The sequence below is a fragment of the Ipomoea nil genome, unplaced genomic scaffold (assembly GCF_001879475.1).
Source record: "Ipomoea nil cultivar Tokyo-kokei standard unplaced genomic scaffold, Asagao_1.1 scaffold3142, whole genome shotgun sequence".
In the NCBI taxonomy this organism is placed as follows: Eukaryota; Viridiplantae; Streptophyta; class Magnoliopsida; order Solanales; family Convolvulaceae; genus Ipomoea; species Ipomoea nil.
In genome coordinates, this window is record NW_017619570.1 from 1,521,173 (window position 1) to 1,531,293 (window position 10,121).

Genomic DNA, 10,121 nt, shown 5'->3' on the forward strand with positions numbered 1-10,121 from the left:
AAGTCAAAAGACCAAATACCGAGTTAAACAGATCACGGGGAACAAATCCCGAACAAACACCACCATGTACCCGCGGGTGGACCCACGGGTAGTGCCCCACCCGTGGTTCCGCCCTCGGGAACATATTCCCACAGGGCTATGTACCCGCGGGTAGGCCGGCGGGTGGTGCCCCGCCCGCCGTTCCGCCCGCGGCAACACTCCTGTTCCATAACAAATCCCTTCGGGGATTTTCTTCTCCAAACACAAATTCAAGTCCAAAACATGCCAAATCTCACCCAATACAACAAAATGGCTTGAATCAAAGGAAATGCCAAGCAATGGCACAAAGGAACCCTAAACACAAGCTCTAGATATGCAATATCACAAGACAAATGCATAAACCCTCACATTTCATAGCAAAACACATGTAGAATCCAAGAAATCACATATAGGTAAGCAAAATAGGTTTTGTAGAGCATGGGTTACCTCTTGTAGACCAAAAGACTTCACATTACACCACAACAAGCTCCCCACAAGGCTTACTTTCCAAACCCACTTCAAGATCAAACCAAAAGATCATAAAGATCCTACCTTTAAGAAAAAGACAACTAAGATGAAACCAAAAACACAAGATGAACTTAGATCTTACCCTCCTAGATGCCCAAATAGGTGAAAGGTTGAATCTTGGAAGCAAATCTTGGAATCTCGACAAGGGTCTCAACTTAGCTTGGAGAATAAGGTACACTTCTTTTCTAGAGAGAAAGTAGAGCTAATTTCTAGGAATTGTAAGGAATGAAATGAAGAAGTCTTCTAGGTTAGGTTACAATACTAACTCTTGGTGAAAAGTCAAGGATACGCTTACTAACCTTTAGAAAGTGTAAGGAACAAGGGAACTCCCCTCAAAGCTCAAGGTACAACACAACTTTAAGGTTGACTAGTCAAATACTAGTCCTTGAGTATTAAAAATCAGGATTTTAGGAATTAATTCTTCAAATAAAATAGGATTAATTACTCAATTAATCCATGGATTGTATGTGGATTTTTGGGGTGTCACAGTACCTAAGATCAGAATAGATCTGGAAAAAATCTGTGGTGCATGTGCTATTGGGAAACAAATCAGAACTCCGCACAAAGCAGTAAAAGGCATCACCACTGAGAAGTGTCTAGATCTTGTTCACATAGACCTCATGGGGCCAACACAGACTGAAAGCATTGGGGAAATAAATACATATTTGTGTGTGTAGATGATTTCTCTCGATACAGCTGGGTATACTTTCTAAGAGAAAAATCAGAAGCATTCAAGGCCTTTAAAACTCTATATATAAGGGTTCAGAAGGAAAAGAATGAGTCTATAATAAAAGTTCAGAGACTGAGGAGTGATCATGGAAAAGAATTTGAGAATTCACTATATTCAGATTTCTGCTCCGAGCACGGTATATCACATGAGTTCTCAGCCCCTAGAACTGCTCAACAGAATGGTGTAGTGGAAAGAAAGAATCTAGTCAAGAAGTTTGATCTGGAATCATGTAAACCATCCAGGACACCAATCTCTACCTCCACAAAAGTATCAAAGGATGAAACTGGTATATCAGTGGATAACACAGTCTATCGTTGTTTGATTGGCAGTCTGTTGTATCTAACAGCCAGTCGACCAGACATAATGTTCAGTGTTGGAATCTGTGCAAGGTATCAATCTGATCCAAAGGAATCGCACTTGATAGCTGCAAAACATATTCTGAAAGAGTTAATTCCAGCAATGGTCCCCTGAGTATGATGATTTTCCAGAATTAGTCCTCGACTTTTAATTTGGACAATTTAACCATCTGACTATCAAATTTTTTCCAATTGAGGTCCTTCCGTCAATGCAAAGTTAAGTGGACGTTTATTTTAAGGGTAAAACTGTACTTTCCCTCACTGAGCGTATAATCCTCCATTTATACGCAAAATAAAATAAAAAACCCTCCGTAGGGTATTCTTCAACTCCAGTATATGGATATATGAATATATGAATGTCCAACAACAACAAAAGATGAAGATTCTTAAACATGCCTGAAATGCTTCCCACTTGAATTCGCCAACATATTGGCTACCATCATCACAGGTATGCACCCCAGAGCCATGGCCCTGGCCATTTGACTATTCTCCAACATAAGCATCACCAGTATAAAACAGATGAACGCCAAAATCATGCATATATTAGCCCCTGTATTGACTTCCCCTTGCCCATGTCTCCACTGCATGCCCATCATACTTGCCATCAACCCAATCCCCTTCAAATCTTCCACTCATGTAATAATAGTACACTCCACTCCCATTACATTTCCCCTTATGAAACTCACCCTCATACACATCACCATCGTTATATGCCTGCACCCAATACCCATAACTCACTTTCTTGTCATGCTTTGGCAAAGAACCGATTGACCAGGACACAGGCAAAGGCCTTCTGGAGACATGGCTGGATAGAGGGAGTTTGATTGGGAAAGACCTGGCAAGGAACAAATGGATAGAGTGCAGCCTGGGGAGTGCCAAATGCAGGGAGAAAAAAAACTGATGCGGAGAAGGCAAAGACAGAGAGGACCAAGAAAGATGGAGTTAGTGGGGTGGGAAACCAGGAAATAGAAGAAAGGCAAGGAGAGGAGGATGATGAGGCGAAGGTGAATCCGGATGACGCGGCGGAGGTGGTCGAACTGGTGGTACAAATGAGAATGGCCCAGAACCCTAAACGGGTACCGGTCATTCGCGGTGGGCAGGGCGGAATAAAACGGGTATTTATGCAGAGAATTGCTCAGAGTGGGGGATTTGGTCATCGGGTTGATGGAAGAATTGGAGGAATTATTCCCGGGAAGGATTCTCTGGTGAGCGGTGGTCTTTCCGCCGGCGGCCACAACGGCCGGCGAGCTGGAGGCGGACGCAATCGGGCGATTGCCGGCAAATTTGGGAGTGCTTCTGGTGAAGCGAGGAAGAGGTAGAAAGCATACACACACAAGAAATTAAAGATTGAAATCGGAAGAGACGCCACTGCTTTCTTTCCCGATCTGAACTTTAGACTTCTTCTGATGCATTACCTATACACAAACACTACTCTCTCTTCAATTCATCTCTCTCTCTATGAACAACAACAACTCTGTTATCTCTACAAAGCAATTTCTGGAGAAAAGTGAAGAACTTCCGGTGAGAATTTCATTACGTTCTAGAATGCACGGTTGTAAATTTCGCATATAGATTGGGAGAAAGAAGCGGATTATACCCCTAATAAGGGAAAGTACAATTTTACCCCTAAAATAACGTCCACTTAACCATGTATTGACGGAAGGACCTCAATTGGAAAAAATTTAATAGTCAGATGGTTAAATTGTCCAAATTAAAAGTCGAGGACTAATTCTGGAAAATCATCATACTCGGGGGACTATTGCTGGAATTAACTCTATTCTGAAATATGTAAAAGGAACGATGCAGTATGGCCTCTGGTACTCCAAGGACAGTGAACTGGGTCTTGTTGCATATTGTGATGCTGATTGGGCAGGAAATATTGATGATCGAAAGAGTACATTTGGAGGATGCTTCTTTGTTGGTAAAAACTTGGTATCGTGGCTAAGTAAGAAACAGAATTCAATTTCATTAAGCACTGCAGAGGCAGAATACATAGCTGCTGGTGGATGTTGTACTCAGTTGGTATGGATGAAACAGATGTTGCTGGATTATGGTCTTACTCAAGGGATTATGACACTCTATTGTGACAATGTCAGTGCTATCAATATCTCCAAGAATCCAGTTCAACACTCCAGAACGAAGCATATTGATATCAGGCATCATTACATCATTGACCTGGTTGAATCCAAGGAGATTGAATTGGAATATATTCAAACTGACAAACAACTGGCAGATATTCTGACTAAGCCACTAGACGCAAATCGTTTTGAAATTCTCAGGTCTGCTCTGGGAATTTGCAGAATTGACTAATAAAGCAATTGGTCAGCCAGAGAGGAGAGAAGGTTGGTTCATACGGGTCAGTATTATGGTTTGACTTCCTTTTAAGACTCCTCTCTATTTTGTTAAGTGGATTCTATAACCTAATGTATCTTAAAGATATCTTAAAGATCCTAATCTTTTTTCGAAATTCAAATTTCCTTGGGTTCCGTTTCCTTCCTAAAAAGAAGCCGTACCGTTGTGTCAATCAATCGCGTCTGCATGCTATTTGACAAGCCACATTGATTATGGTTCATCTCCCTTAAGTCTATTTGTTACCGGGCCAAGAAGAAAAATATCTACAAGCATCTCAGCACTCATACTTCCTCTCTCTCTGCATTCTTGCCTTCCTTGATTTGTTCTTCTCCTCTCACAAAAAAAATCCTCCAATGGTGGACCCTGTAAGAAATATCATCATCAAACTCGGAAGCAAGACACAGTCTCCGGAGGTGGCTCTTAAGCATATTCAGACGCTATTGCAGTTTGCTATGAAGAAGAAACTCAAGCTTGATCCTCTGCTGCGCGATGAGATTTTGGTGACAGTTATGATGAACTACCCAGAGTTTTATGCCGAATGGTCTGAAGACGATGCAACTGAACTGCTGATGATGGTTTCTGAAGCCAGTGATGAAGTTTCTCCAGTGTCTATTCCAGAACCCTCGGATGGAAATCGGGCCGGGGCGTTTCTTCGATATTTTGCGCAACGAGCCCTAGAATCTGCGGAGGTCTCTTGACGGCGAGCAGAGTCGTAGCCCCTATATCTCGAAGCCGCTGAAAAAGAGACAAGACACAGACTGGAGATCCTCTGAAACAGGTGAAACAATTCTGATTCTCCTATTGAAATTTCACCGGATAAACCTGATGATTCTGCTACTCCGTCTTGTGTGCCTGTTAATACTGAAAACTTATCTGCTTTAAACTCTGAGAAACCCCCTGTGAATGTTGATTCTTCATCCCTACCGTTGAGTGAGTCTGATTGTGTGAAAAATGATGTCTTGCATGTGTCTGATGAGAAAGAAAAATCTTCTGATGAGCCAAATGATTTGAGTTTAGTTGTATTCTCTCCTGATAATATTGCTCCGCCTCCTGCTGAGATTGCCGTTGATCCCAAAGAAATTTGCTCTGCTGATGATCCTTATGATTTACCTGCTATTGTTGAAACTGTTGACCTCTCAAGCTCCCATAAATCTGAGAAAACTGGTGGAATCCCAGTCTACACTGCCACATCGTTAGGTGAAAGTCTGGAACATGTGAGACATTTTGCTGGCCTACCATCTGCTTCAATACCTCAACCATATCGAGTGATTCACCCATCTGAATCTTCCAGCGAAGATGATAAGATTCTGGCTGAAGTTTATGGGTCTCAAGCACCTCCATTTGACATTCCAACCGTTGAGGCCACTGCTCATCCTGACTCCACAACCTTCAAAATTCGAGAGATTTCAAATCTTATCGAGAACTCATCTGCTAATGTCTCTGATTCTAGTCACTCTGTGACTCCTGTTCAATCCCCAACCAATGAAACGAGACGGTCTAAAAGGAAGAATGTTCCAGTGAAAGTTGTTGTTGAGACCGGTGATGACAGTGCTGATGTGGATCAGCCTGAGAAGAAAAGGAAGTCGAGTGAAGCCGTTAAATCTGAAGCCAATCCACCTATTCAACCAGTGTTCAAGACACTGAGATCGTCTATTAAACAAAAGGGCCCTACTGCTGTTCAAGCTGCTGCTGTACCTACATCATCTGCCAGAAAGGGGAAACCATCCACACGTTCCCGAGGTCGAAGCATTACTCCTGAGGTTCAACCTGTTGAGGGAACTGACACATCTGTTTACAAGCCTCAGTTTGTATCTCCTGCTGCTCAGGCCAAATGGTCTACTATGGTCATAAGAGACCTTATTGTTCAACGATATGTGGATGAGAACCAGTTGAACTCTGTATGTGACATTCTACCTCTGCTGAATGAAGTAGGATTGCTGAAGACTGTCACTGACATTTGCCCATATTCAAAGCTCCTCAGATATGAATTCTACTGTAATCTCAATGACGAGATTGACATCTTAACCGGGCCACGACCAATGCAGATTTTCATTAGAGGAAAGTGGTACATTTTTGGGCCTGACATGATCAATGAATACTATGGATTGTCTGCTGTGCAAGAAGAGGGGATCACTGACTGGAACTTGGTACCCAAAACTCTTACGGGTGGACAGATTGAAGCTTGGCCTACATGTGACAAGGATTATCTGCAGAGCTCTCAACTCACATCCAAATATGTTATTCTGCATCGCCTGGCCCTTCACAACTGGCTCCCATCAGCTCATTTCCACACGGTTGGCAAGCTTCTGGCAGGATTCTTGTTTCGAATTGGAACGACGATGTCGATTGATCTGGGAAAATGGATTTACTACCACATCCTCACCTTGATCCATCCACGAGAGCAGAAGGTAAGGCTACCCTTCCCGAATCTGATTTATGGCATTCTTACATCTCAGGGTCTTGAGCCTATGCCGAGTGAAGTGATCAGTCCAACTCTGCTCTATACTGTTGATAAGCGTCTTCTGACTGGAGATCACATTCGGGATGTTGTTCCGGTGACTGTCCCATCCAATTCTGAACATGATACTATGGCTGATGACTCGCCCCATGCAAAGGATGTTCAACTTTCCATTCAATTGAAGGCAAGGGTTTCTGATCTTGAGACAGTACACAGCATTATTGCTAAGCAACTGACAGGGGCCCGTACTGAGCTGGCAACCGTTCTTCTTCGTTTAAGCCTATCTGAATCTGCTGCTGCTGCTGAACCTGCGAAGTCTGACAGTGACGCTCCCTCCAATCTTTGACCTTTGGCTCTCATTGGCAAAAAGGGGGAGTAGTATGAACTCAGGGGGAGTTTTTGTGTTTGTGTACCTTCTGGCCCTGGCTGGGCGATGTGTTTGATGGCACCACTACTTGTTTTTTTTATCTTAAACTGTTTTGGATCTTTTGTTTTTGTTTTCGTTCCTTGTAATCAGATCTGACTCATGGGTTGCTTCTTTATAATAACCTATCTTAGTTCTTTATGTTTTGTCTATCTATATAGTCGAGTTGTTTTGCCAAATAATAGCCAAAGGGGGAGTTTGTTAGTGTTTTTAATTGTTCAAAAACCCCATCTTATAATTGGCAATATTATTATGGCATACTAAGATAGGTTTAGAGTTTGTCTGTCCAGCTCTACAGACGACTGATCAATCAGAAGCAACAACAGAAGGACTGACACTGAAGATCTGATTTAGGAAGCTGATTTCTATAAGGTTGTACGCGGTATAAGCATACAAGTTTGGAAAGAAAATCAGCGTATATTTTCTGGAAAGGTATGGACCTAATCTTCAGAGATTACATTCCTCATTTATAGTCCTACCTTCTACAATCAAAGTTATCTATGGAGAGTGTTTATTGATGGATCTATAAGTACTCTTATTCGACGAGAATTAGGGTTACGCCGAAAGTAAGAAGAAACACTCCACATCTGCTATACGAGACAATATCTTTGATTGTCCTGCATCTTCTCAACACAATATGTTCATGGTGATTGAGATGATGAACTTGAGAAGAATCACTGCTGCTTAAACGAAAGGACACTGTGATCACACTGTTGTGGGAACAACTGTATAGAGCGTCATTGAAGTGGACTGCATCAGAGTGAGCTCTCCAAGTGAAGGGATTTCATTGGACTTCTGTATGCATGGATCTCCAACTTCAACAATCCACTAAACCTGTGTAGACTGGGTATGTACCGTGTGTGGGGCACTTGGGTAAGATTATTGTATATCTACCTTTGTACATTGGATTATGATTTAGTGGATTGGACGCCTATGTGATCGTCCCCCAGACGTAGATACACACTGTATTGAACTGGGTAAACATTCTATGTCGTTGGCTTTGTGTTGCTATTTTTCTCTTTAATCTTCTCTATCAATTATTATTACTGACTGACTTCATAGTTGAATCAATCAGTATATTACGTCAGTTGATTAATCCTGTTAATCCGTCTAAAAAGAGGAAATGCAAAATTACAATATTAGATTCCAATCCCTGGAATATTCAACACTTGGGACAAAATCACTCTCTTATAACAATGTTAGGGAAAATAAAACTCACAACCCTTCTTCCTTCCCCATCCCCTCTGCAATGCCACCATCCTTCCATCACCATCTCTCCAACCAAACGGGAAAATAAAAACACACACCGCACAATCCAAAGAGTGCCAATAAAGGTTCTGCTCTCTCTGGTGTTAATGTACTCATCTTCATTTGCCATTTAAGTTTCTGCTCTCTCTGCCTAAAGGTTTTCTCCTCTCATGAAGAAGATGTATTCAATAACTCTCTGCTCTTCATTAACTACTATTACCAGAGGAGATAAATGCTGGTAAAGAATGCAAGCACATATGCAGATCTTCTTCTCAAAAAAAAAATAATAAAAACAAAAACAAAAAAAAAAAAACACACACACACACACACACACCAGAAAATTTAAAAAAGAAACACACAACAACACACAAATAAAATAAAATAAAAAGAAGAACACCCGCCGCCCCCAAACCCCAAAACCCTAACCCAGAAATTAAACAACCCCCAATGTCACTCTCACACCACCCCCAAACCCTAATTACAGAGGCGACACAAAATACACGACCCCCCGGTGATAACCCCCCAGAAAAAACACACAACCAAGAACTCCGACCGCACAAGAAAACGAAAATCCAAAACCCCAAACCAATCACGTACGCTACGGAAACAAATCCACCAACATCCGGGGAAAAACACCACAAAAACAAACAAAAAAGAAATTAAAAGAAAAATAGAACTGCGATAGATAGTACCCGCACTAGACAAAGACGAGATACCCCTAAGTCGCTTGGACTGCCTTCTGCTAGACCCATCCATGGAGACACTAACGCCGGGCAATCGATGCAACGCTTCGACCGGAGGGAGACCAATCGGCGAGAGAGATGCGCGGGAATACAGAGAGATGCGAGAGCAAAGCGTAGAGAAACAAAAAACAACCTAAAAAATAAAAACTCAAATCTTTAGTTACGCCGAAAATAAAGGCTAGGATAATAAAAGCATAAGCTAAATTACAAAACAGCCCCTCCTTACCTAAATAAACAGTGCACGTGTGGAGTAAACCAACCCCATCCGAGCCCTTGATCAAAACAAATCAACGACCAGGGAGTGTGCTTACGAGCTCGGCTGACTGGGGGGTGTGCACCGGATTCAATATATATATATATATATATATATATATATATATATATATATATATATATATATATATTTCGTATGAATAAAACAAATATATATATTCTTTTTATTTTTAAACAAATATACAGTTTATATATAGTTGTACACTTATTTCTATAAATCCATAATGAAATCAATAATAATTTTCTTTTAAGCAAAACATACTAACCGTACAATTCATAAATAAATTTTTTTTTTTATTAATATGTATACGTAAAGAATATATATATATATATATATATATATATATATATATATATATATATATATATATATGATTATTTTCAAATACAAACACCCCTTAAAATACAAACCTCCCTTAAAATACAAACTGTGTGCATGTAAGTGTGATAATGTGTGCACGAGCTAATTCCAGATATTGTTGGCAGTGCGCCCAGTGTGCATGTAAGTATGTTAATATGTGCACGGGCTTTGATGGATGGTTGTGATTTTTCCTCCTACGCGCTGTGTGCATGCAAGTATGTTAATGTGTGCACAAGCTTTGATGAATGATTGTGATTTTTCCTCATACGCTCTGTGTGCATGTAAGTATGTTAATATGTGCATAAGCTAATCCCAGAAATTGTTGGAAGTGCGCCCTGTGTGCATGTAAGTATGTTAATGTGTGCACGAGCTCAAGTTTTTATTTTAAGGGGAGTTTGTATTTTAAGGGATTTGTTTTGAATGCAACCCTATATATATATATATATATATATATATATATATATATATATATATATATATATATATATTCAAAATTTCATTTCTATGCCAAAACCACAATTAAATTTAATCACTACATTATACAAAACAAAGTATAGAAATGTTTTTAAGTAATCAATTGAGTCATTTCATAAGCCAAAACATTCAATCAAATAATTATCAACCAACATA